This window comes from Triturus cristatus, chromosome 5_2, assembly GCF_964204655.1.
Source record: "Triturus cristatus chromosome 5_2, aTriCri1.1, whole genome shotgun sequence".
In the NCBI taxonomy this organism is placed as follows: domain Eukaryota; kingdom Metazoa; phylum Chordata; class Amphibia; order Caudata; family Salamandridae; genus Triturus; species Triturus cristatus.
Genome location: NC_140588.1, coordinates 1,068,458,937 through 1,068,485,933, shown reverse-complemented (window position 1 = coordinate 1,068,485,933; position 26,997 = coordinate 1,068,458,937). Strand labels below are relative to the sequence as shown.

Genomic DNA, 26,997 nt, shown 5'->3' with positions numbered 1-26,997 from the left:
CCCTAGCAAACAGGTCGGCCGCACCCCGCCCTCCCCTCCCAGGGGTCCGGCCGAGCAGTTTGCCAGGGCCGGTTTCTGTTCCCAGCTTAGGAGGCCCCTAGCAAAGCCCCCTTGCCTCAGCGGCCTCCGGTTGGGAGGCACCATAGGTGCCCTCCTGTTAATCCCTGCAGCACGTGGAATGCACCATGAGGTGCCTGCCACATTGAGCAGGGATTAACAAAACCACCTATTTCTCTATGGGAGCTTGCGCTGTGGCTGATTTTCGACCCCAGCACAACCTCCCATACAGAAAGAAGGGATCGTGCAATCGCACCATCTGTGGTCGCATTGTAATTGCGGAGTCGGGACCGCTGACCTACAGTCTGTCGGTTCCGCGACGATGTCTGTCGGAGGCAACTCCGACCAACATCGTAATCAGGCCTATAACGCTTTGAAATTAATGAACTTCTCAACAGGCAACAAGTGGAGGGAGAGAAGATGCAAGGCGACTGAAGAATGTCGAGGATCATGGCACAGCAAACAAGCTGCAGCGTTTTGAACCATCTGAAGTCTCCTCAGCATTTTTTTGTTTCATGTCCTAAATAAAGCACATTACCATAGTCTATCCTGGAAACAATCACAGCTTGAACAATCACTTTTTAAGCTGATAAAGGAAGACGCCAAAGGGCATGTGAGCAACAGAAAGCAGTAAGCCGCAATATTTTCAGATTTGAAAGCCCATAGAGCGCTTCAGATCCAACTAGATGCCAAGGTTTGTGACAACCATGCAGGGCGTTGGCAAAGGGCCAGGATCAGAGGACCACCACTTAGGACCCCAGATTTGGGAATGGTTATCAACCACCATCTCAGTCTTATCGTCATTAAGCTTAAGGTAATTGTGTACCATCCATACTGTAACTTCCGTCAGGCATAGGCTGTTAGTCGCCCCACCCCTATCCTCATCACACGGTTACAACAATTTGGTTGTTATCAGGTCTATAAAAAGAAACCGGCCTAAACTCCCAACCAGGTTGGCCAAAGGCAGAACATAGGCATTAAAGAGTGTAGTCTTCATTATGGAACCCTGAGGCACACCACATGGCTGATGAAATGCGGAGGATTCATGGGAGCTGGAGAAAACCTGTAAAGTGCGATCATGGCGGAAAGAAAAAAAGAACACAGGCGATGGCAGAGTCCTTAATATAAATATCTGACAATCTCTGACATAGGACAGGACAAAATATAATATTAAAGGCTGCACTAAGATTGAGAACAACAAGAGCGGCAGTGCTCCCAAGACCTAATTGTTTCCCGAGATTCTCTACTACTCCAAGGAGTGCAGTCTCCATATTAAAACAGGAGCAAAAGCCAGACTGTGAGGGGTGCCGCAAATCTTGATTCTCCAGATGTAATGTATGCTGGCTATTAATAGGTTTCCCCTACTATCTTTGCGCATATCGGTCAGAGTGAGATAGGGTAAAGTTCGACCATTTCTTGGCATCTAGCGTAGGCTTTTTAACCAAAGGAATGACCATTGCATGCTTGCAAATAGAGGGAACTCTACCTTCCCTTAAGGAAGAGCTAAGGCGATTCAGAAGGTAGGGGCATAGCAGTGTTAATCTTCCTCAACACATCAGGTGGAAAGGGATCTTGCAAGGTCTCAAATGTAAAAGAAATCAAGCAAGCTAAAATTCAACAGAGTAGAAATTTGAGATATGTTCTGAACAACTCTCTGTTCTGAGTCTCCATGAACGGTCGGCAAAGAATCGATATCAGCAATCTTGCTATGGCAAAAAACTTGTCAATATCATCGCAATGGGACTGAGAAGGAGATATGGCCGAGGACGCTTGTGGTGGATCTAACAATGATTAAACTATCCTAGAAAGTTCATTAGAACAATTGCGAGCATTGGAGAGTTTATTAGAATAGCAGTCAGCCCGTGCTTTACAACAGGTTTTTGAATATTCCTCTCTGGCGACTTCGGTATACCCATAGGTATTTCGCCATGCACTTTCTAGCTTATTGCATGTTTTCCTTACTAATACCAAAGAGTCATTAAACCAAGGGACAGGTGCACAACTCCTACCTTAAATGGTAGGGTACTATCAAGCGATGTAGGTATCCAAGAGTCATCAGCAACAGCATCATTTTCCAGGAAACAGGTAAAAGAGCGACATTCCTCTTGCAGGAACTGTGCATTTTTATAACAGTTTTGACCATGGTCTGTACCTCCTAGTCCAGGTAGATACAAGCTGCAGCGTACCTTGTATATGGAGTATTATAGGAACTGCATAGTGGTCCAACCATTGTAAAGGTACTGGATTTGCCACAAGAGAGCAGCAAAATTAGTGAAACCCGGACTATGTGTCCTGCAGTATGAGTTGAAGAGTGCACAAAGAACAGTAGGCCTAAAATATGCAGGTCTTCAACCAAACTATTACCCAGACAATTGTCAGCATATACTAAGTACTTGTGGTTAAGCAGAAGTTCAAGAAAAAGGTCCCACTAAGGAGGTCAGGTTTCCAACCTCTGGCTCATCTAAATAAGGAGATAAATAGATTAGTGAGAAGCCAATGTATCTCCTTCTCCATTAAAAGAGGCAAATGAATCAGTCTCCTGAAAAGAAAAAGGTTAAGATTTAAAACCGTCTGAAAAAAGAAGCAATATGATTGTAAATGGTTCAATTTAAAAGAAGCGACTTCCAGAAATGATACAAAGAGATCTTGGGAGATTATCTCTGACTGCAGCAGGAGTAGAGTTAAAATTCTCCCAATTACGGAAGAGGAATGGAGTAATTATATTGGCGATTTCTATGTGCCAAATGTAATTGAAGAGCTGCCTATTGCATTTCTAGCCGCTTCCGTGCAACCCGTCCTAGCTTTGGTCCAACCCCATCCTAGCTTTGTTCCAACCCCGTCCTAGCTTTGGTCCAACCCCGTCATAGCTTTGGTCCAACCCCGTCATAGCTTTGGTCCTCAATTCTCAAACCAAATTGATGTTTATATAAGAGGTACGAGAGCCTCGTGGGTCCAGACGTTATTCCTCAGCTTTAGTCTGGGAGCATTAATAGTGCATTTACATGATAAGGGTCCTCAAATTCTTACCTCATCCCATCATACATCTCTGCTAGAAGCGGTTGGGAAAACATTTGCCAAAACATCATTTACTTGTAAGGGTGGAAGAGGAAAAGATTCTTTCCAGCAAACAAGCGGTTTTTGGGAAAAATCATTCCATGCTGGATAACATTTTTATGTTGAAATAAATTGTGGAAAGTATGTTTTTATTTGGAACCACCGTGTAAATACCTTCATATACTGTTCCACAGCTTTAACAGAGTGGATCATCCAACCCTTTGGAAAAAACTGTATCCATTAGGCATGCCTGATAATTTTCTCCTTACTATGAATACATACATGATTTGGTGTCAGGTGTTACTGGGGCTTCCTTAATTCCAATACAAAAATGGTTTAAAACGAGGCCGCTGGCTGGCCCCTATATTCTTCTCACTTTATATTCTGGATGTCGCTGAACATTTGGGCAATAGAAGGGTGACCCTCCTAGAATTGGGGTGGGGGGCATCCTTTCTCATGTCTGTTGTATGCAGATGATATTGTTATTTTGACTTAGCTCCCTAGGGTTTCAGTAAATGGTTGTCTTCCTTATAGCAGTTTGTTAACCCCCACTTCTTGAAAATTAATGTGTCAAAAAGCAGAGTCTTATATAAAGGTTTTACAACTATAGCAGATTTCTTGGCACAGAGAACCCGGAGGGAGTGAAATCATACCCCTACTTTTTTTGTTTAAATTTTTTTATTAGGGTTTTGCGTACAACTGTCCACAATGCATGTCAACTGTATTACATACGAACCAATTTTGTGCATCATTGTAACTGAACATTTCTGTTTACAAGGGTGATTACAATAGTTATTTTGTCCCTGGAACCTCCTGATATTACTAAATCCACATGTCTCCTACTGATATGTTCTAAGTGACCGTCACATGTATCATCACGACTGTACTGATGTGTCACATGTCATCTACGGTCAGCTCGGTCTCCCCTTTACTGTCTGTGTAGCTCCTCCCTTATGACGAATGTGCTCAACTGTTTCGTTAACGAGTGCATCGGTATTTGAACTGCCGATGGGTTCAACTTCTAACTGTGGGAAGGGGAGGAAAAGACAGTGGAAAGGAAGAAGAAACGAAAAAGGGGAGAAGGGAAACTAATGAGAGAATCATGAGAGGGGGGGAAGGTGTAGGGCGGGCTTGGAAAGACTGCCACGGCGGTCTGTGCACTGATTAAGAGTAGGTGTGTTGGACACGTTCTGGGGTAAGCCAGGGAGAAAGCGGGCCAGTGTGCGGGTGCGCGAAAAAGGCTGGGGCCTCCGCTCGCCTCCCCTGGTGAAGCTCCCTACTTGTCTATTGTACCTCTGCCCTTATTCCTGGGTCTTGAGTGGCGGGGGAGCGGGAGGAGTGCAGTAAATGGGCTGTGTCGAGTCCTGTGCTGCTCCTTCTGCGCATTGCTGTTTGAAATGTATTAGGAGTTGCGCCCACTCCATGGATATTGGATGTTTACGGGTACCCCTCGCCTCTTCCTATCTGAGTGTCTCCGCGCCCCATTTAAGTAGCGCTCCCGTCCAGGCTGCTTCCGAGGGTCCCGCCGGGGCCCTCCAGTGCATAGCTATGTTCCTTTTCGCTAAGAGGATAGCCAGGGAAGTGAACTTCCATTGTACTTTTTTTTACTGTTTTCTTTTTCTGGGATATCCCCAATGCACACGCCTCCCACGTAGAGGCGATCGGGAGATCAGTCGTCACTCGGAGCGTTTGGTGCACCCTACCCCAAAATCGTTGTATGGATGGGCAGGTCCAAAACATGTGTTTGAAGTCTGCTTCTAACAATTGGCAGCGGGAATATCGGAATTGCGTATCGGGGTAGAACCGGTGGAGTTTGTCCGGTGTAAGGTACGCTCGGTGCAGGATGTTGAACTGTATGTTTTTGAATCGCGCGTTTCTGGACACCTTTTTTGGGAATTCCAGAGCTTTGCGCCACTCTGTGTCATGGAACGCTCGACCCGCATCATCCTCCCACGCACCCCGGAGCCCGTCCAGGGAAACGTCCGTCAATTCCAGGATCGCTTTGTAGTGCCACGTGACTGCCGGCCCCCATGCGTAACAACGTGTGTAACACTGGATGTGTCGGGGGTTCCCCATCCCGCAGGTTCCAGAATTGACCACCGCTTTCTAAAATTTGTCTATGTCGTAGGAACTGTCCGTGAGGGAGGTCGTACCATTCGACCAGCTGAGCATATGTCTTCAGTTGTCCCTCATGAAATAACGCCTCCATCTCCGTGATGTCGTGGTCGGTCCACACTCGAAGGGCTCCCGCGGTGTAGTATCCGCCATCCTGGGGGAATCCCACCAAGGGAAGTAAGGGGGAATATAGTGGTTGGCCCTTAGACATGCGGTGTATCCGCATCATGCATCTGCGAGCTATGGACACCTGCAGTGGGTGCGTGCGTGTCGGTGTAGTACCTGGTAATAGTAGTCGGCTGATCGCGGAAAGGGGTATTCTGCCTCTCTCCGTGATTGTTTCTCCCGTATTTCACTCCGCCGTCCAGTGGGACAACCATTGGAGCTGTGCCGCGAGGAAATATGATTCGAAGGACGGAGCTCCCAGGCCTCCGCCCCTCGTAGGTAGGTATAGTGTGGGCAACACCACTCTATGGCGGCCACCTCCCCAGATCAGGGTTGTACCCCTACTTAACAGTCTGAATGAGAAAGATCACGTTTGTCACAGTTCCACTTAGGCCATGTTGCATGCTGATGGTTTAAGTGTATTCTACAATGCAGCGGGCAGTACACAATTTATAGATTTACTTTCTGCATCTCAGGCAAAAATCTTTTGAGTGCCATAGTCAACTGACATCATTAAGTGGGATATTGTAGAGAAAAAGGCAAACCGAACATTGCCTACACTATGTAATTTAAATTCCATGGTAACTTTACATGCTCTAAGATTAGAATTTGGATTAACAAGCTCGTACATGCAAGGTATGGACAGTGTTGTACAGTGGGGATTCCACCTGATGAAGAGGGAGCCAAACTCGTTAAGGAGTTTTATGGCACTCATTTTTTTTTTTTTTTTTTGGGGTAAAAAAGCTTTATTGTGCAGAGAAAAAGGGTACAAGCACGGGCCTACAACCTCCTGGGCCGGCCGCTAGTATTCAGAGATGTTCAAGCAGTTCAAAAAACAATGACTGGCCCACAGGGGCTCCGCTAAATTACAGGAGATCAGACTGCACATAAGGGACGTCAGGATACACCCTTTTTAAAAAAAAAAAAAATTAAATAAAAAACCGAAAAGCAAGGCGAGAAACATTGAAAGGGCGTCTAACCACAGCAGAGGAACTCCACACCCGACCACCATAGGGTGGTCAATCAAAAGGGGGTCTGAGAGGGAGGGGGGGGCCACGGGAAAACCAAACCTATACACAGATGAACAAATTAAGCAAGGAACCCTCAAGGATCAGGGGGACAAGGCAACCTCAGACGTATCCACCAGGGGGGGAGAACAGATAGTCCCTCGATACACATTCCACTGACCCCAGATTCTACCCCACGCCCCCGGTTTACCACGAGCCACATACACCGTCTTCTCCCTGAACATGCACCAGTCCATGTTCTCCTTCCATACGGACACGGTGGGAGGCCGTTGGGAACCCCAAAGCTGCGCAATATCTCTCTTCGCGATCATGTTCCCAAGGGCCGCCCACCGAGCCTGGGCCGCATTATAGTCATTGGGCTCCCACACATTCAGAACACATCGGCGCACCTCCGGCAACAGAGCGACCCCAGTGACTCGTTTCATAACATCATGCACCTGGCGCCAATATTCCGCCACCTCGCGGCACTCCCAGAGGATGTGGAGAAAGGTGGCACTGAGCCCGCAGCCACGCTTACAGAGCCCGTCGTCAGAAAACCCCATCGAGACCAAACGGGGACCCGTCACATAGACACGATGGAGAATCTTAAGCTGGACCAGACGGAGACGGGCCGGGATGGCAACCTCCTTAGGGGATGACAGCGCAGACTGCCAGTCCTCGTCATCCAACTCAACCCCATCCCCCGTCCACGCCTCCCGAAGACGCACCAAGAGATCAGCCCGATTATTTATTAGTTTTTTATAAATCAGAGAGATAGTACTGTCGGGCACGTGTCCGTCGAGTATACGGTCCTCGAGAGGCGAAGCAACAGGGACCGTGGTCCCCTCCCCAAAGACAGAGAGTAGGGCGTGCCGAACCTGGGCATAGCGGAAGAACTCCCTTTCACTAAGCTCGTACTCGCTCTGAAGCGCCGCGAAGGATTTAACCGCGCCTTTAACCCATAGGTCCCCCACTCTGCTAATGCCGATCGTATCCCAGTGCTCAAAGCCTTTCGTTGTCCAGAGGCTTCCCAAGCGCTCTGAGGCGAACAAAGGAGTAGCACACGTTAAACGCTCACTCCAGCCCACAGCTACATTCGCCGCCTTCCACACACGTACCGCAATCCCAGTAGGGCCCGTGAGGGTCCTCCCGGCAGATCGAGAGTAAAGCGCTCTGTTATAGTTACCGCCGGGAAGCAGGAATTTATCCATCTCATATGCCGGGTTCGAACCAGGAGCGTACGTAGCATGGTTAATGGCAGACAGCTGGGAGGCCCAATAGTACCTTCTAATGTCAGGAAGCGCGATGCCCCCATCATACCAGGGAAGAGTCAGCTTTGCCAAAGCGATACGCGCCCGACCGTCCCAAACCAGTCTCCTCTGCAAACTCTCCACTTCCCTAAAGTAGGCCGCCGGAATGATATCGAAGGAGTTCTGGAGTGCGTAAAGAAATCTGGGGAGGGACATCATTTTAAACAGTGCTGCACGACCAAGTGGAGACAAGGGCAACTTACACCACCGAGCCGTATCCACCCTCAAACGCCGGAGGGGAGACAGGAGATTCTGCTCGTAGCGGACCGCCAGATCCAACGAAACGTACACCCCCAAGTATTTAAAGCCGGATTGAGATGTTTGAATCGGAAGCCGAGGCGGTAAGAGAGGAAGGCCACCGGAGATAGGATACACGCAAGATTTGGACCAGTTAATTATCAACCCCGAATTCCTCCCGAAGGAAGTAAGGACATCAAAAAGCACATTGAGCGACTTGCGCGGCGAGGTGAGGTACAAAAGAATGTCGTCCGCGTACAACGAGACCCGATCCTTGAAGCCCGGGGCCCACCGGATCCCTCTGATCGAGGGCTCCCAGCGGAGCCAGGCAGCGAGCGGTTCCAAGGCGAGAGCAAAGAGCAGAGGGGACAACGGACACCCCTGCCTAGTACCCCTCCCGAGAGCGAAGGGCCGAGAAACCCGCCCATTGACAACAGCCTGAGCCATTGGTCCAGCATAGAGGAGCTTAACCCAACTAATAAATCCCTCCCCAAAGCCAAACTTCGCCAAGACGGCCCAAAGGAATGGCCACTCGATGGTATCAAAGGCCATCGTGGCGTCTAAGGAAACCAATATGGCCGGTTCAGAGAGGTACTCCGCCCTAGCGAGGACGCCGTGTAGACGCCGCAAGTTGAGAGCGGTATTCCGATGAGGGATAAAGCCGCATTGATCCGGATGTATCAAATCACATATAACTCTCAGCAAGCGATTAGCGAGGACCTTGGCGAGGATTTTCGGTTCGGCATTTAGTAGGGAAATAGGCCTATATGAGGCACAGCGGTCTCGTGGCTTACCGTCCTTGGGAATCACAACAATAGTAGCCAGACGCTGGTCGTCGGGAAGGGAACCCCGCTCGAGCGACTCCAGAAACATACGACGGAGGAAGGGCGCGATTTTATCTGGGCGTAGTTTATACAGTTCAATCGGCAGTCCGTTGGGGCCCATAGCCTTGCCCGAGCGAAGGGAACGAATCGCGGTAGCAATCTCGTCGACAGACAGTGAGGCCTCCATCTGCTCACGGTCCTCGACGGATAAGCCGGGCAAGGCAATATCCCGCAGCAAGAGACGAGAGTCATCCTCATCTCTATCAGACACCGGGGAGTACACCGCCCGGAGGTGGTCCGCAAAACACTCCACAATCTCACCAGGGTCAGTCACACACACTCCATCCAAACTCCGAAGCTCCGGGACCACACGATTCACTCTCTCCTTCTTATCCAACCAAGCAATCAGTTTACCCGCCTTGTCCCCGGCATCATACAACCTACCCTGCTGCTCCCTATACATGGTCTTGGCAGCGTCCATAACAAGAGACTTATATTCAAACTGCTTCAAGCTGAGGGCATGAAGCCCATCCTGAGTGACACCCGTCTCCAAAGCTGCCTCCAGCCCCGATATTTCGATCTCCAGCTTCACCACCGCCTCATTCTTGACCTTCTTAGCCTCCACTATCTGGGATAGGGCATGCCCGCGGAGCACTGCTTTGAAGGCTTCCCACAGGGACACTGAGGACAACACCGACCCCTCATTCTCGAGAAAATACTGATCAATCGACTTAACCAGGCTATCACGAATCTTGGGGTCTCGTAAGTACCAAGGGTTAATAGGGGCGATCCGCCCAGCGGACCGCGTCCCGGTGTCGAAAAGCAACCACAGTGGGGAATGATCAGAGATACCCCGGGCCAGGTGCTTAACCTCTCGAATCCGGGCAGTCTGGGCCGCGGGCATAAGAAAATAATCCAATCTGTAGAGACTCCCATGGGCCCCAGAATGAAATGTGTACTGACACTGTTTCGGATGCATTAACCTCCAACAATCCACCAGACCGAAGGTATCCAAGAGCCCGCCGAGCCACGCCTGGGCAGCAGGGAGGGCCCTGGGCGGGTGGCGATCCAGATCACCCGAAACAACCGAATTAAAATCCCCACCCATAAGCAAAAGACTGTCAGGAAGCTCAAGCAGCATACAACCCAAGTCTGAGAAAGTGGAGTTATGGAGGCCCGGGGGAACATAAACCGAAACCAAGGAAAGGGACTGTCCCTCCCACCTCCCAGTCAGGGCCGCATAGCGCCCTCTATCGTCTAGGACAACCCTGGTGATCTCTAGCGGAAGTGAAGATCGTAGGAGAATGCCCACCCCTCTAGAGCCGGTGGTGAAACCGGAATGGGCCACAAGTCGGTAGCCCCCCCTGTTCATGGCATGACAAACATTACCAACCAAATGCGTCTCCTGTAAGAATACCACATCAGGAGTCAAACGACGCAAATATTGCAGCACAACCCCCCGTTTGATACGATCCCCCAATCCGTTGACGTTCCAAGACATCAATCTCAACCCGTCCCCCCCCATCCCCCCCAGTAGATCAAGGGTCCCCCAGCAAATAGCGCGACACCTGAAACTGAAACAGAGCCAATACCTCGCCTTGAAAACAAAAAACACAAATCCAAACAACCCCTCCCACCCACCAACCCCCCCCCAAATTCAACTCCCCCCACCCTGCACCCCTGCGGTCCAAAAAACCACCCCAACTTGCAGTGTGCCTGTCGCCCTACAAACCCCATTCTACGAAAAGACCCCGGAGGAGGAGAGGGACCCGTCCCTGCCCGCCCCCAACACAGATCATAATTAAACAAAATGTACAAAAGAAGTAGAAGCCCGCCGAACAAAACAAAATGTCAAAGTCAAGGACCAAAAGTCACTCCAAAGGAGGCCCGCCACCCTCGGTACCACCAGAAGGCCCAGGCCGGTCACCCCGGTCCGGCAGAGAATCCAACCAGTCACTCACAGTCGCAGGACAGTCAAAAAAGGTAGTCCGGTCTTCGTATTCCACTCGGAGCCTAGCAGGAAAAAGCATGGAGTACTTAAAACCCAGGTCCCGGAGACGGCGCTTCACCCCCTGGAAGCCCATCCGCTGTTTCTGGACAAGTTGGGTGAAGTCCGGGAAAAAGTTAACGGATGAGTTCTCATATCGGACCGGGCCATGTACCCGTGAGGCCTGCAGAATCGCATCTCGGTCTCTGTAGTGAAAAAGTTTTGCAACAATAGGCCTCGGGGGAGCTCCCGGTCGCGGCCGACCGCCTGGGACTCGATGGGCCCGCTCCACGGCAAAGAACTTACTCAGGCCAGCGGGGGCAAGCTGGTTGAGGATGAGATCTTCAACCATAAGATCAACCGGGCGATTGTCGAAGGTCTCTAGAACACCTATGACGCGGATGTTATTGCGTCGAGCCCGTCCCTCGAAGTCCTCCAGCCGCCGGGCCATCAGGTCGTTGGCCGACTTGAGGTCGCCAAGAGCAGTCTGCAGGTCCGACACATCCGTACCAAGGGTGGACGTCCGCAAATCCAGCGATTGAACCCTCTCATTGGTCTTAGAGAGATCCGCCCGAATTAGCGTAACATCGATGGCCACCGTGTCGATTTTACGGGCCAAGGCCTCGTACTGCTTAGCGATGGTCTCCTTGATGCCGTTAATGGCGCCCATGATGTCCTGCAATGACAAATCCGGAGGGACGGACGGAACACCACCAGCGTCATCCGTGAGAACACTGGCCGTCCCAGGGGACCCTTTACCCTGAGTGTAGCGGTCCATGTTGTTAGTCTGGACCGGTCCCCCACGTAGGGATGTCTTGGTCCTACGCCTCTCGGGATCCCCCTTGCCACCCATGTTGAACCACGCTCACCGAAGGGGACCACCGAGCGAGCGTCGAAGGGGCACAGGCGAAGCAGACACGAGCCGTACCAGAGACCACAATGTGGCGGTGCGAGAGGATCAAAGTCAATGGGCACACTGGTATCAGACGGAGGCAAAGGCACCAAGCGAAGGCCGAGTGAAAACCCAGCCGCACAAAGCAACTCCACGGTCCAGCCACTCAGAGATCCAAAAGTGAAACCGAAAGTGATGGGACGGCCGCTGGCACAGCCCCGATGCCGTTGTTGTTCAACTATGCCCCGGCTCCACAGTTCACCTTCGCACCGGGCACAGCCATCAGTTGGGCCTCAAAAGTTCAAACCACCATAGATCAGATCTCCCAGGTCCGATTTGGTTTCTGAAAAGAGTTTAGGGTTCAGCCAACGTTCATCTTCCAGAATCCGTCAACCAAGTCAGGATAAAGTCAGGATAAGTTCCGAGGAGCAGCGAGGGTCCGGGGAGCCCTGTGCTCACGCGACCATCATGGATGCGCGCTAGGCTCCTCCACCGGCACTCACATTTTTAAATTCAAATTAGGAAAATCATTGTTTTGGGGAATTTTAATTACACAGCAAATTAGTTCGAGGAAGGCATATCCCCGCAAGTGGCCAGTGGCGATGAAGCAGCTGCCACCTGATTGCGGACTATGTACGACATCTGACAGCCTAGGCCAGCATACTCACTCTAACATGTCTCCTTTACTGTCAGTTCGCACAGTGTCCAGGTATAGCTACTGCGATCTTTTTTGCACTCACCTCTCTGGCAGCACATTAAGTAAACTATTGAGCTACGCGCACTCATAGTTATATACACACTACAATCCAACCACAGTCACTATTAAATGGCATTCTTATCAACCCCTTTTTATTAGTAATATGTTTTCCTTTTGTTGGTTTTTTTTTTAGGTATTTATTATTTATTAGTTGTTATTAGTTCATGATTTTTATAAAGAAATATCTCTGTTGGATTGAGAATTGCCATTAGTATATTGTCACAAATATTCCTACAGGATCGCTTTATAGCACCTGAAGAGTCGCATTATCCCCCAGTTAAATAAGAGATAAGCAGTATCGCAGCTGTCGATCGCAATAATAAAACGTGAAAACAATGTTAGTGACTAGGGGCAACAAGAAGCAAATGTAGGCGCATGACGCTGACTTTCAGTTCACAAAAAAATGCATATGGTGTAATTGCTTTTGCTACACTGTCTCCTAAGGAGCCGTACAAGTACCTCTGCAAGTTTGCAACTGATAGTGGTTTCCTTTTTCAAAACAAGATCAATGTATTGTTTTATGTCTGCATGGATAAAATTCAATAAAGATATTTTTTTTTAAAATGAATTAAATTCCTTTATATGTGATGACCACAAACTGGTCTAATTCTTTATCTAAAGATAACACATGTAGTCTTTGTATTATTGGTACTATTACTATTTGTCAATGCAAATGATACGTATGTTTTCCTAACAAGCAACACTGCCTACAGCAGTAATAGTAGAGACCCCCGGCACATGGTTTTACCAGAAAGCTTTCCTCCAATAATATTAATCCCCGATAGTACAATCTGCCAGTGGTCCTAACCAACCATCTTTATTCAAGTAGTAATAAGTATAAAAAATAAAAATATATATATATCACCAGACCTGCACGGTGAATCACATATTAAAGTTACTAGACTAACCAGGATTTACCTTAACCTTCTCTTATTTAAATAGAAGTAAAATATTTGTTTTAGATACAGGTGCCAACATTCTTGCATATAATCAGTCTTCTGGACAAATGGATCAATTGAGGGAATCTGTCTGACCTCACAGTCACAGATTCTTATCGTACCAGGTACACTCATTCTTTCGAAGTTGATGAAATGAGTACAACTGAATTAGGAAACAGACATCGATTATTTGTCAACAGCGCCTAAAAATTATTTGCGGTTAATGTGCACTCTACAAATACACCAACTATGTATTTTAATGTTTTCTTACTTTTCATCAAGTGATGAAGTAATGTTGGGGCAAGTTAAGTCAGACATGTGGGTGCATGTGGTGCAACAGACTGCCTGAAACCCTTTTCAATGCAAGATCGATATTATAACTGATTATACCCAATACAGCTGGTGTTTGCGATGATCCAGACATGTGATTAACTGTCCAGCACAACTAATCTTTTCAGGCATGTGAACAAGCACTGCAGACTTTTAACATTAAATCGGTCACACGACAGACCACTACTGTCTTTTTTAGGGGATGCTGGGACTTGATCAACACCCCCCCCCCCCCCACTCGCGCCAGCCGGTCACTGCTGGCATATGCTAAATTGGTCGCCTTTCAGATAAGTGAATGGAGTGTGGCCCAGTTGTTCCATGTCATGTGCAACATGTCTGCTCTTTTTAACCTACAGGATTACTAAAACCAAGATTGACCATTAATCCACATTGTTACGCTTCCACCAGTTGCGATTTCATAGACCTGCTTGGGTCTCTGGGGACACGGGCAAGACAGCGGAACAAAGGAGAAGGTAGCACATCCTTTACAAACCTCACAACAGTGGGTAATCAATCTGGACATCCACTGCTGGAACGTCACTGCAGGGATTAATTAGACATTGATCCAGTTATTTACATTAAAGGCTTCATATCGCAGCTATATACAGCACTAGGAAAGACCTGTAGGTGTTCCTAGTCGAAATATCACCCACTATGTTAAATAGAAAGATGTACAAGTGGTCTAAGTCCACCTGTGCCTACTCCAACACTACAATTCCAGAACATAACTTATGAGGACTAACCCGTGAGAAGCATTAAGATGAGCACACTTCTGTAGTACTACATTACCATGGCACTAAGTGACAAGCATTTGCAATGCAATAGGTATCGCATTTACGCGAGTTTGAGCTATTGACATTGCAAATGGCAATGCCTTTTATTCTTGTTTTTGAAACATAAATAAAAGGCATTGTCATTTGCAATGTCAATAGCTCAAACTCGCATAAATGCGAGACCTATTGCATTGCAAATGCTAACGGCTGTCCTGCAGTTCCCCCGGGGCACAAGCAGGCATCCACTTCTGTGAGGACGGCGGATCTGTGCAAAAAGACAGAAGTGAATGCCTGCTTGTGCCCCGGGGGGACTGTCATAAAAAACAAACACGCGAAGCGTCATTTTGTTGCTATGTCAACAAAATGGCGTGGGACTGTCCACACAGACCCACGGACATGCGCATGCTGTTTGTAATGGACAAATGGCGAGAGAAGAAAACCAAAGAGAACAAGCACTGGCATAGCCAATAGGTCTCACTTTTGGGACCTTATAAGTGTTTAGTTATGCAACGGTTGCATGGTTAAACACTTATAAGGTCCCAAAGGCGAGACCTATTGGCTATGTCAATGCTTGTTTGTTTTGTTGCTTGGCACAGGAAGATTACATGATTTGTTCAAAAGTACAGGATGTTGGCCAGGCCGATATTTGTACTTATTTCAAGATGATCAGCATCCAACCACTAAAACAAATCTCTTGATCGTCTCCGTTTAAGAGACGAGCAGACGCCCACAAATTAAACAGGTGGGTTTCACCATAGAAGCTTTAGTAACTTCACAAGGAAGATATCTGCCACAAAAGAACGTGGTTTGGGTAAGAGAGTAGGACTTTATTCACTCATCAGGCTGCGTCTTTTGCTAGAGGGCATCGGGTGTTTTCTGCTGGCCAGGCAGTAATCTGCGGTGCGCTGAGGTGCGCTGCCTTAGCTCCTTGCTCTGGGTAGCTTCTTACCCTTTGTGCCCTCACCTGCTGTCCTGCTCAGTTGGGCATCATCATTTGCTGCATCAATAAACACAAGAAGAGCAGAGCGTGCGTGCTGCCCACTTTGGGTGTTTGTATTGGAAAACACAAAACTTGGTCACTCCCGTTGCTATTAGCGGCCTGCATAGCTTGCAAAGTTTCGGATTGATCTGTGTGACATTTTTGTAATTTCAGTGAAATTTGGAGTGACATTTTAACGACTATGAGTGACACTTTCTTGCTAGCAAAATCAAGCAATGAAGACGAGTGAAACATATAAGGGCACAGCAGCTCAGAATTAAGCAAATTTTAGCAGCCACACAAGTTAGCAACTGCTATACGTTGGACTCTCATATTATATATCATTATATGTTATTATTCAAACAAACTAAAAAGCTTCATGTGCCTAAATATTAATAATACTTTAAACCCAAAGATTTCATGAAAACAAAAATGTTCCTTTCACATCTGCATGTTATACTATAAAAATACATTTAAACATATTGCCTAAAACAGTATTTCTGTGCCTCTTAACGCATTCCTTTCGAGGAGGCCTGGACAGATGCGCAGGCACAAACCTAAGTGGAGCAGCTGGATTTCTAAGCTTCCCTTTGATGTCGGGGAGGCACAAAGATGGGGATGCACCACAACTGGCCCCCAAAGATAACTACCCTCTGTCCCTGCCGAAAACCACAACCCCATCCCTGCTTACCTAAATGCACCGACACTGATCCTGGAGGGGGTGGACGGCGGGCCGAACACATGTCGGGCAAAGTAGATAAAGAAAAGGGCAGTGTGTGTAAAATTAATACAGCTCAGTGAGCTGCACACCAGCGGCCCGGTGCGAGCACCGACACTGATCCTGGTGGCAGCGGGCCAAGGGCCGAACACGTCAGGCAAAGTAGATAAAGGAAAGAGCCGCACATGTAAAATTAAGACAGCTGAGTGAGCTACACGGCGGCGGCCTGGGCCGGAGCAAGCACCGACACTGATCCTGAATGCGGTGGGCCAAGGGACGAACATGTCAGGCAAAGTACATAAAGGAAAGGGCGTATGTGTATAATTAATACAGCTGAGTAAGCTACACGGTGACGGCCCGGGCCGGTGCCAGCTGCCTGCAACAGCGCTGCAAGCGTTACCATCATTGAATTTGCGGCGCTGCCCCTGAAGAGCTGGAAATGTAGCAATAGAAGCACACAAAATAAACGAGTGGTGCACGCGCGCCACAGCGAGATGTGCTTCAATTCTATGGCAGTCCACGGAGGCTCTGATTATGCTTCTCTTTGCTTTACTGCAAACACACAGCAGCCAATAAAACAACTTTAAACATCAGCATACCCCGGAAGTACAACCCCCTCCAGTAGTATGCCCCAATCACTGTCCACACTATCATATATAAGGTCCGAATCACGACATCACTTCCTCTTTCTTTGCTGCTGCAGCAGCAGATAAGTGCTTTTCCCTTACTTTTATCAGCTTTGGTAGAGTGTGGGGATATAGTTCTTTTAGTGGGATTTATCGCTATTACCTGTTGTTTTCATGGATATTGTGGTTTGATTGTGTGGCGGCGAGTCGGCTCCGAAGCGTGTGTTCTCGGCTCCGTTCTCGCTCAAGTTGTGGCGCCTCGCAGCGCACGCGCGTCGATAGCCTGCTGCGGGCGTTAGGGGGCGGTGGAGAAGGAGGAGGCAGACGCGACACGCTCGTGCGCAGAGAGCGGTCGCGTCGTTATCAGGACGCTCTGGCTGTGCGCGCAAACTCGTTCTTCATTCAATTTGAACGAACGGCTCCTCGCGCTTAGACCTGCATGACTGCACACATCTCTGGCCTCAATTATTGAACGCTTACCGGAGCGTGTGACCGGAATAGAGCACTGCTCTAGGGGAGTGTACTGGGGTTGCTCCTTCCACCTTGATTGTAGCGCAGAACCTTTAGTTTAGGTTGTTCTTTTGTGCTCCTGTTGAGGAGCAGGTTCTGTCAGACCCCTGGGCTGCTCCCCCCCGTGAATCTCCTCCAACCCCTCTGAGCTTAAAGCAATGGCGTACTACGCCGAAGAGGAGGATCAGTGGGTGGAATGTGACAACTATGAGGACTATGAGGAACCTGAACACTTGGAGGAGAATTTGGTGGAAGCCCTGGATACCCACGTCCAGGGTTCGGTTAACATGGCCTTAATCAAAGCCCTCAAGCCTTTTACTAAGCCCCTCCTTAAGTATGGCAAGAGGAAAATGAAGTCCAAGCACAGCGATGCAGGCAATTCGCAGTCCTCGGCCAAAGTATTGGCGCGTATGGCAAAAAATGTAATGAAAGACCATGGTTCCATGGCTGCGTATGACACGGATGACTCGTTGCCAGCTACTACTACCACTTCTGACTCGGATGTGGAGTCAGTGAGACCCAAAAAGAAAACAAATAAGGTGAAGCATACTGCTTACAAGGCTGATGACAGCCAGGCTCCTAAAAATCTACTGTTTGACCCGCAGAGCCTTATTCACCCGCGGTCCTCGGAATGGGTTCCCTGTCCTGAGGTGGCCCATTATGTGGGGGTAAACTTACGGCAGGGTTTCGAGAAGGAAGTGCGAGCCACATTGCGATCAGAATGCCCAAGGCCATCCCTGACTGGCAAGGTGGCGGACACGCCAGAATTAGATCCTAATATGGCTACATTTATGCGAAAGTTCGCTAAAGACCCGAAAAAGGGTTTAGATAGAGCCTGGCGGGGGTGCCAGGATAAGTTGTTGGATGTTTCGGGACCCCTCACTAAAATTCTAGACGCGGCGGTCAACGCGAAAAACCAGAATGTTCCTTTGGACACCTCTGAGATTATGGAGTGGGCTCAGCGGGCCCTGTGTTTTCTAGGAAATGCCAATGTGGCGCTGTCAACCGAAAGGAGGCGCTCATTCTTAATGAGAATAGATTCTCAATTAGCGGAGATGGCCACGACCGAACCGGGTTCTTTGGCCAATGGTATGCTGTTTGGCGACAAATTCGTCAAAGAGATGGGCAAATACGTGGCCACTTTCTCAGCTTTAGACAAGACGCAGGCTAACATCAAGAAAGTGTTCCACACTGGTGTTTTTGATAGGGCCGGACGCGCTAGAGGTCGAGGGTCCGGCCGAGGCTACAACCAGACCTCCCGAGGGGCGGAACAAAGAGGCAGAGGCGGTCAGAGGTCGCAGTTTTACCCCTCCCGCAATAGAGGTGGCCGAGGTCGAGGCCACAGAGGATCCTATCGAGGACAGCAAAACTCCGGAGATAACTCCTATTCAGGTAACGATGTTGAATGCCACAGAATGCATGGTGGGAGGTCGTATTGCGTTGTTCCTTCACAGGTGGCAGGAGATTACGGTCGATCCCTGGGTGTTACAAACAGTCCAGGGTTTCCACATAGAATTCTACACCACTCCGACTCAGAGTCGGGTGCCCGGCGACCTACATTTTTCCCTACAAGAACAGAGTTTCATCGACAGGGAAGTGGAGGCACTACTCCAGAAGGGTGCAATAGTGAGGGCTATTCCCCATCCTCGGGGTTTTGTGAGCACGATTTTCCTAGTCCCGAAAAAGGACAAAGGGTTCCGTTTAGTGTTGAATCTCAGAGAGTTCAACGCTTGGGTGGTGTATCGACATTTCAAGATGGAGGGCATCCATTTGCTGAGGGACATCCTCTTAGAGAAGGATTGGCTCGTTCGTTTAGATCTAAAGGACGCCTATTTGGCGGTTCCTATCTTCCCACTACACAGGAGGTTTCTCCAGTTTCTCTGGCGCGACCAATGGTTCGAGTTTTCCGCGATGCCCTTTGGTCTGTCTTCCGCCCCTTGGTGTTTCACCAAACTCATGAGACCGGTGGTCCAATGGTTGAGAGAACGAGGGGTCCGCCTGATCATTTACCTCGACGACATTCTAATTATGGCACAGTCACGGGAACTCTTGATGAGACATCTAACTTGGACTCTCCAACTGTTACAGGATTTGGGTTTCCTTGTGAATCTGGAGAAGTCGGTCCTGATTCCATCGCAATCGATGGAATTTTTGGGCTTTCAGATCAACTCCCTCACGTGCCAATTGCTCCTTCCTTTGAGGAAGAGAGTAGTTATCAGGAAGGAATTGAGGAGAGCGCTTGCCTCTCCGACAATATCGTTATGGACATTAGCTCGCCTAGTAGGTTTGCTGGCGGCGTCCATTCAGGCGATTTTTCCGGGGCCCTTGCATTACAGGGCCCTGCAGAGACTGAAAATTTTGCATCTACGCAAGGGTCTCTCGTCTGCGCAACAGATAGCCCTCTCACCGGAGGCTCGTACGGAGATCAATTGGTGGTTAGACCATATGGAGGCCTGGAACGGCAGAGCCATTTTCTCCTCCAGCCCGGATGTCGTGATAGAGTCAGATGCGAGTCGTTGGGGCTGGGGAGCGCGGTGCGGGACCATGGAGACAGGGGGTCGTTGGTCTCAGGAGGAACTAAAGTTGCATATCAACTGCTTGGAGCTTCTGGCGGGAGCGTTCGCGATTCGAACTCTGGCCCCGCAGAAGGTGTCCTGTTGCATTCTTCTACGTATGGACAATGTGTCCGCGGTGAGATACATCAATCGACTCGGAGGGACCCGATCTCGCCTCTTGGCAGAGATAGCCAAGGACTTCTGGCATTATTGCCTGGACCATCGTCTGGTGGTGACGGCGGAGTATATTCCCGGGTCGTCCAACGTGATTGCCGATTGGAATTCACGGCATTTGCGGGACAGCAGCGACTGGAGACTGCATCCCAACAGTTTCAAAGCGCTGAATCTAAAGTGGGGACCCTGTGTGTTGGACCTGTTTGCGTCCAGACTCAACAGTCAACTTCCGCGGTTCTACAGTTGGCGGCCGGACCCTCTAGCGGTCGGCTCGGACGCCTTTCTTCACTCGTGGACGACGGGCATTCTATATGCCTTTCCACCATTTGCCATGATTCCGAGAGTGTTGGCTCACGTTCGCAGGCAGAAAGCAGAGTTAGTTCTGGTTACACCTTGTTGGAAAGCGCAAGCATGGTTTCCAACCGCCTTGAGCTTGACTTGTGCGCCTCCGGTGCGTCTTCGGTCGTTTCCGGACATTCTCACGGATCCTCAGGGACTGCGCCACCCGTTAGTGTTGCAGAACCAACTGGGCCTCATGGCCTGGAGACTTTCAGGCGTCGCTGGCAGGTGCCGGGAGTTTCGCAAGACACTCTCTTCTTCTTGTCCCAGGCTTGGGCTCCATCCACACACAAGCGATACGAATCGGCTTGGAGACGGTGGGTTGGTTGGTGTGGTGAGCGACAGAGTGATCCCGTGGGATCCGATATTCATCTAATCGTGAACTTCTTGTCGGAATTAGCCAAGTCCGGTTTGGCGTACCGGACGGTAAATAACTTTAGATCGGCTATTTCATCGGGCCATCCGCATGTGGAGGGCAGACCGGTGGGGGAACATCCCTTGGTTTGCAAGGTAGTGCGAGGGATTCGATTGGTGAATCCTCCTCAACCTAGGTACACCGCACTTTGGGATGTGTCGGTGGTTTTGCGTTTTTTGAGGAATTGGCCGAATAATGAGGCACTTTCTAGAAAACAATTATCGGCAAAATTAACAGTCCTACTGTGCTTAATTTCATGTAGACGGGTGTCGGATGTGCGAGCATTGGATTTGGCAGGTAGAGTATTTACTCCTTCGGGAGTTTCCTTTACGATTTCCAGACGTACTAAGACGCATTCTCAGTGTATTACGTATCCTGCATTTCCCCATCATAGCAAGTTGTGTGTAGTCAAGTGTTTGAAGGTTTATGAAGATTGTACTAGGGAATTTCGATCTGATGTTTCAGGACAATTGTTAATTGCTCTTCAGCGACCTTTTCGCCCGGTCTCATCTGCAACCCTGGCCAGGTGGGTCACTTGGTTAATGGGCCTTGCGGGGGTGGATGTTTCCATATTTGGAGCTCATTCTGTTAGGGGAGCTATGGCCTCTAAGTCTTTGGGGGCGGGTTCCCGGTTGCAAGACATCATGACTGTGGCGGACTGGTCGGCTGATTCCACATTCAAAACGTTTTATCATAAACCTATTGTAGATGTAGCTTCGGTGGTGGTAAATCAACTTTAAACTAGCATAATCAGAGCCTCCGTGGACTGCCATAGAATGAAAAATTGTCTAGCAAACGCGACAAAGAATTTTCAATTCTATTAAGGACACGGAGGCGAGGATTATCCCACCCAAGCAGTTAGAATGTTGGCATTCTTATGTAATTATTATGATGTTGTACCCACCCGATAATCCTGTACATTGCCTTCAAGGTTGTTTTGTACGGGTGTTACGATGTCAGTTTCCATTTCAGGAGAGCAGACCAAGCAATCTTGAGGTCCAGGAGGTCTGGCATCGGCAGGGATGATTCGGTTCATCAGGGAGACAATTCATCTGGACAGAGGACAGATGTCGTCTTTTCCGGAGAGGATATTCAAGGTTCAAGTTTGGACGCACGTCGATGGAGAAATCGGTGGTCCAGTGTTCGACGGTCAAGTTGGTGGACTGTGTTGAAAAGTTTTTCATGCAAAGAAAGAGGAAGTGATGTCGTGATTCGGACCTTATATATGATAGTGTGGACAGTGATTGGGGCATACTACTGGAGGGGGTTGTACTTCCGGGGTATGCTGATGTTTAAAGTTGTTTTATTGGCTGCTGTGTGTTTGCAGTAAAGCAAAGAGAAGCATAATCCTCGCCTCCGTGTCCTTAATGGAATTGAAAATTCTTTGTCGCGCTTGCTAGACAATTTTTCATTATCGCGCCCGTGTCTGGGCACGATAATTGAAACCACATGGCCTATTGGTGTCTATTACGCGCACCAAGCACGTAATAGACACCAATAGGCCGTGGGCAGAGCAACGCGCCCGTCTTTGGCCAATTGTGTGCAGTCTTTTATAAAAAGACGCACGCAAAGGCCAATAGGATAGCACAAAAGGAATCGCACACGCACAAGCGTGTGCGATTCCAGGGTCCATTTCTGAACCCCGGACAAAAGTACTCTCGCCTGCATGAGCACTGCTACGCAGTGCAACGCAGGTCGCGAGACCTAAAAATGAAAAAAGATATCCATATATATATTGGCTATAGGCAGAAGCCATCACAACTATGAGGACTGAAACATATATCAGGACCGAACTGAGGAACCAGCAACATAGTACTAATATAAGAAGATGGACAGAGTGATGGACATCACACGCTCCAGCAAAATGAATGACTGCCAGGTCATGTAAAATAATACTAACTGACTGAATAGCCCACAATCAGGCTGTTGATATCAGGAGCCTGAAAGAAAAGAGCTGGTGGAAAATCCTCGCCAGCATAGAAAAAATAAGCCCACCAAGTGGACCTACGAGAAGGTAAAGGTGAAACAGAAGCCAACACACGGAAGGCCTAGAACATGTAGTTAGCAGCAACAACCAAGGGTACGCTGTATTAGACAAAGCAGGACCTGGTAGTTAAATACAAAATACATAGTCCTCTAGGGACAACAACCCATGAAAGTGGAAGAACCTATATAAGAGCAACAAGTGTTGATCATATGAAAAACACATCCCCACAGGAAACAGAGGAAATCAAATATACAGGAAAGTCCAAGGGGAAGCACACCTGCAGCCTTCATTATACCAATGTATATGGAGGAAGAAAACGAAGGCACTTCTCGAAGGGAGTAAAGGACACAGTATGAAGGGGGTATTCTCTTATGAAGACAAGAACCCCAATAATAATACAGAAGCATATTAACTAACCCCAGAGTGCTAGAAACAATATGACACCCTACACAACAGAGTGAAAGGAACTGGCCATGAAGATTCAGTCTGAGGGGAACAACCCATCCCCAATGCAAACTAATTCCAAGACAAGCATTGGCATAGCCAATAGGACTTGTCTTTGGGACCTTATAAGTATTTAATCGTGCAGCACAATATCCTTTGTGCAACAACATCAACACTTGCATGGCTAAACACTTATAAGGTCCCAAAGGCGAGACCTATTGGCTATGCCAATGCTTGTTTTTAATTGTGAATGAAATGCAAGATATAAACATCAACAATCCTAAACGGTGTGATGTTTATAAATGGGTCTGCAGGAGCTCTTTTTGCACGACTTTCTACAAAGGTATGAATCACAAGAGTGCATTAATAGAAGAAGCATCCTTGCTCACTTAGGGGTGTTTTGGTCACGCAGCATGGTTGGGTGACTTACAAAACAGAACAGCACAGGTGATTTGAATTCTTGCTACAGCGTTTCTCAAGCGTAACCTGCCTAGTTTCTGCTCCAACTCTCTCCGCCCTCCTCTCCTCCATTCTATTGAAAGCTGCTCTAACTGCAACGCAGTGTGTGAAACATCAGCTTGTATTTCATGGTGCTGTACTGGTGTGTACTTTACACTCTTGATTGCATGAATGACTGCTTATATATTTAAACAACAAACATTCAAATGCATGCTCTCTCACGGTTATATAGTAAGTATGTTTCGGGGCTGATAATACTGCAACCATCGTACATGATGGGGGTTATTTACTATTTGTTAGACAGCCACTCCACAACAGACGCGATGGGATACCCTGTCCTCCATGTAGCGTTTTACTTTATGCTGATTAGCATATCAGCGCGCTCACGCTAAATAACCACAGGAGCCGTTGATTTGCGTTTCACACGCGGCTCCGACTGACTCACCGAGGCCACGCCTCTTTATTTTATATACGCGCGCGTCTGACGTCACGCGTCAGCGCTAGCGCACCCCGGCAGCGCGGAAGGCTAGAACGCCTCGCCGCGCGCCGGACATTACACTCCTTCCAACCTTTATCAAAACAACAAATAATTGACACAAAACAAATGAACGATGGAACTGTTACCAGTCTGCCAGTCCTTGCGGGTTACACCAGATAGTTAGTCAGCTGGGATGATGGTGCGGGATTTCTCCGCAGGCCATAGCGGGATTGGCCGCCTCTGGATAGGGCCACCTCTGGGGTCCTGCGCTTTGGGGTGCCGTGCTCCTCCCGGGACGGGGAGCAGCTGGGCAGGTTACCCCCAGGAGTGGCTGGCAGGGACTGGGAGTCACGATCTCTGGGATCACCATCTTCATCCGGACGTTCCTCCCCCTCCTGGTCTCCGCTCAGCTGGCTTGGGCTTCGTCCCTCCGGCTCGAGCCCAGGATGTGAAGGTGTCTCAGGATGGACTTTCTTGAAGGACACATCCCGGTTAACAGTTTCAGCTCCTCTCTGGGCGGTCACTATCGTGCCTGTCCGGCGGGTGACGGTCCATGGTCGTGGTTCGAAGGGGAGTCTGAATTTGCTTCCAGGGTATCGGTCCTTGACGTACACCTGATCTTGCATTTGGATCATTGACTCCTTGGCTCCTCTCCGTCTGCTGGCTTGATCATTCGAGCGAGTCCGATTGGCCAGAGTCTTCTCATTACTGGCCTGTACCGGAACCCAGGTCGGATGGTGGGGGAGCGTGTCACTCACTATTCTTCCCATGGTGGCCGTTCCCGGCGCTGCCTCTGTTGTGACGTGGGGGGTCATCCGGTATTCCCTCAGGAAACTATAAATTGCCCTTTCCAACGGAGATCCGTCCGCCATGGCTATACGTATTGTCTTATTGAGGGTTCGCATAAATCTCTCCACCTCTCCGTTGGCTTGGGGCCAGCGTGGTGTCACCATGCGATGATGGATCCCCCAACTCTTGAGGTACTCTGCAAACTCTTGCCCTTGGAAGGGGGGTCCGTTGTCGGTCTTGACCACTTCAAATATGCCATGAGTGGCGATGGTTTTCTCGAACTTCGCAATCACCTCTGTGGCTGTCTGGCTCCCCACTATTTCGACCTCTGGATATTTGGTAAAATCATCGATGATGACTAGTACATAACGTCCATCTGGGAGGTGTCCGAAGTCGGCACTCACACACTCCCACGGCCTCTGGGGGTTTGCTTCGGTCACCACTGGGTGAGGGCAGTCCAGCTGTCCTGCCGCTTGGCACCAATTGCAGGTTCTCACGGTCTGCTCTACCATAGCGTCCATGCCAGGGAACCACACCTTGGCTCTGAGCCTGCCCTTGGTTTTCACCATTCCTTGGTGCCCCCTGTGGGCTAGGTCTACCGCCTGCTGGGCGAGGCTGGCCGGCATGACCAGTCTGGGGCCTCGTAGAAGACATCCTTGGCAGTCAATGGACAGTTCTCCCTTTATCCTCAGGATGGATTCCAGCGTCAGCTTGGCTTGGGGTGTCCTCCGATTTAGCGATTCTTGGATGGCCTTCCAATCCCCTGACTTGACGGCATCCGCCGCTGCTCGCAGACATTCGTCTCCTCTAGACGCTTCGATGATTGCAGCTAGACTCATCGGAAGGGGTCGTGACCGCTCCGTCACAAGCCGGACATATTCCTCTGTGTCCTCCGCCTCTTCCCTTTCTTCCTTGGTGGCTTTCCGCGGGTGCCTCGACAGATAATCCGCCGGGTTCGTGGCTCCCGGTTTGTACTCCACCCGGTAATCGTACCCCTGTAGTTGGAGTATCCATTTCTCGATTCTGGGTGGTGGTTTCAATGCTGACCCTTGGAAGAGAGGTATGAGGGGCTTATGATCAGTCGCCACCGTGAAGTGGTGGCTATACACGTATACGTGAAAATGTCTACAGGCCCAGTGGATGGCAATGGCCTCTCGCTCAATCTGCGAGTATCGTTGTTCTGTCTCGGTCAAAGACCGGCTAGCGTAGGCGATGGGGGCCCACTCTCCATTGCTCTGAAGCTGAGCCAACACCGCTCCCAGACCATAGGGGCTTGCGTCCACCGCCACGTTGGTGGGCTTCGCAGGGTCGAAGTACGATAAGGTGGTGTCCGCCGAAAGGGCTGCTTTCGTTGCTTGAAAAGCTTGCTCCTGGTCAGGGCCCCATTGCCATGTGGTCGTAGATTTTGTCAATTCCCTGAGAGGTTTGGTGAGGTTGGAGAGGTCGGGGATGAAGCGTCCGCAGAAATTTACCATGCCCAGGAAACTTCTTGCTTCTGAGATGTTGGTTGGGGCTGGGGCTTCTTGAACGTCCTTCACCTTGTCCGGGTCTGGGGCCACTCCTTGATCCGAGAACGTGTACCCGAAGAAGCTAATCTTGTTCTGCAAAAATTGGCATTTCTCCCGGTGCAGGGTCAGGCCTGACTCCTGGATTCTCTTGAGAACTCCCCTCAACCTCTGGTGGTGTTCCTCTATGGTTGACGCATAGATCAGCAGATCGTCGCTTACGTTCAGCACTCCAGGGAGCCCGCTGAGGACTTCTCTAATGGTATTTTGGAATACCTCGGCGGCACTCGAGATGCCGAAGTTTAGGCGCCGATACCGTCTGAGGCCCACATGTGTGGAGAAAGTGGTTATGTACCTCGAGTCTGGATGGAGTGGCAGCTGGTGGTAGCCTGATCGGAGGTCCATTTTTGAGAACCACCTGGCCCCATTCAGCTCCCCTAGGATGTCATCAATGGTGGGCGTCAGGTGTCGTTCCCTTTTTACGGCGGCGTTGGGGAGGCGCATATCCACGCAGATGCGGACCTGTCCGGGCTATTTTGGCTTCCTGGCGATGACGATCGGGGACACCCATGG

The 26,997-nt window shown here is 49.4% G+C and overlaps 1 protein-coding gene across 2 annotated transcripts in view; it reads right to left on the bottom strand.

Annotated features, from left to right (window-relative positions):
* RAB41 (RAB41, member RAS oncogene family) overlaps positions 1-26,997 on the bottom strand; it is a 586,928-nt gene that overhangs the window by 90,925 nt on the left and 469,006 nt on the right. The window lies entirely within an intron of this gene.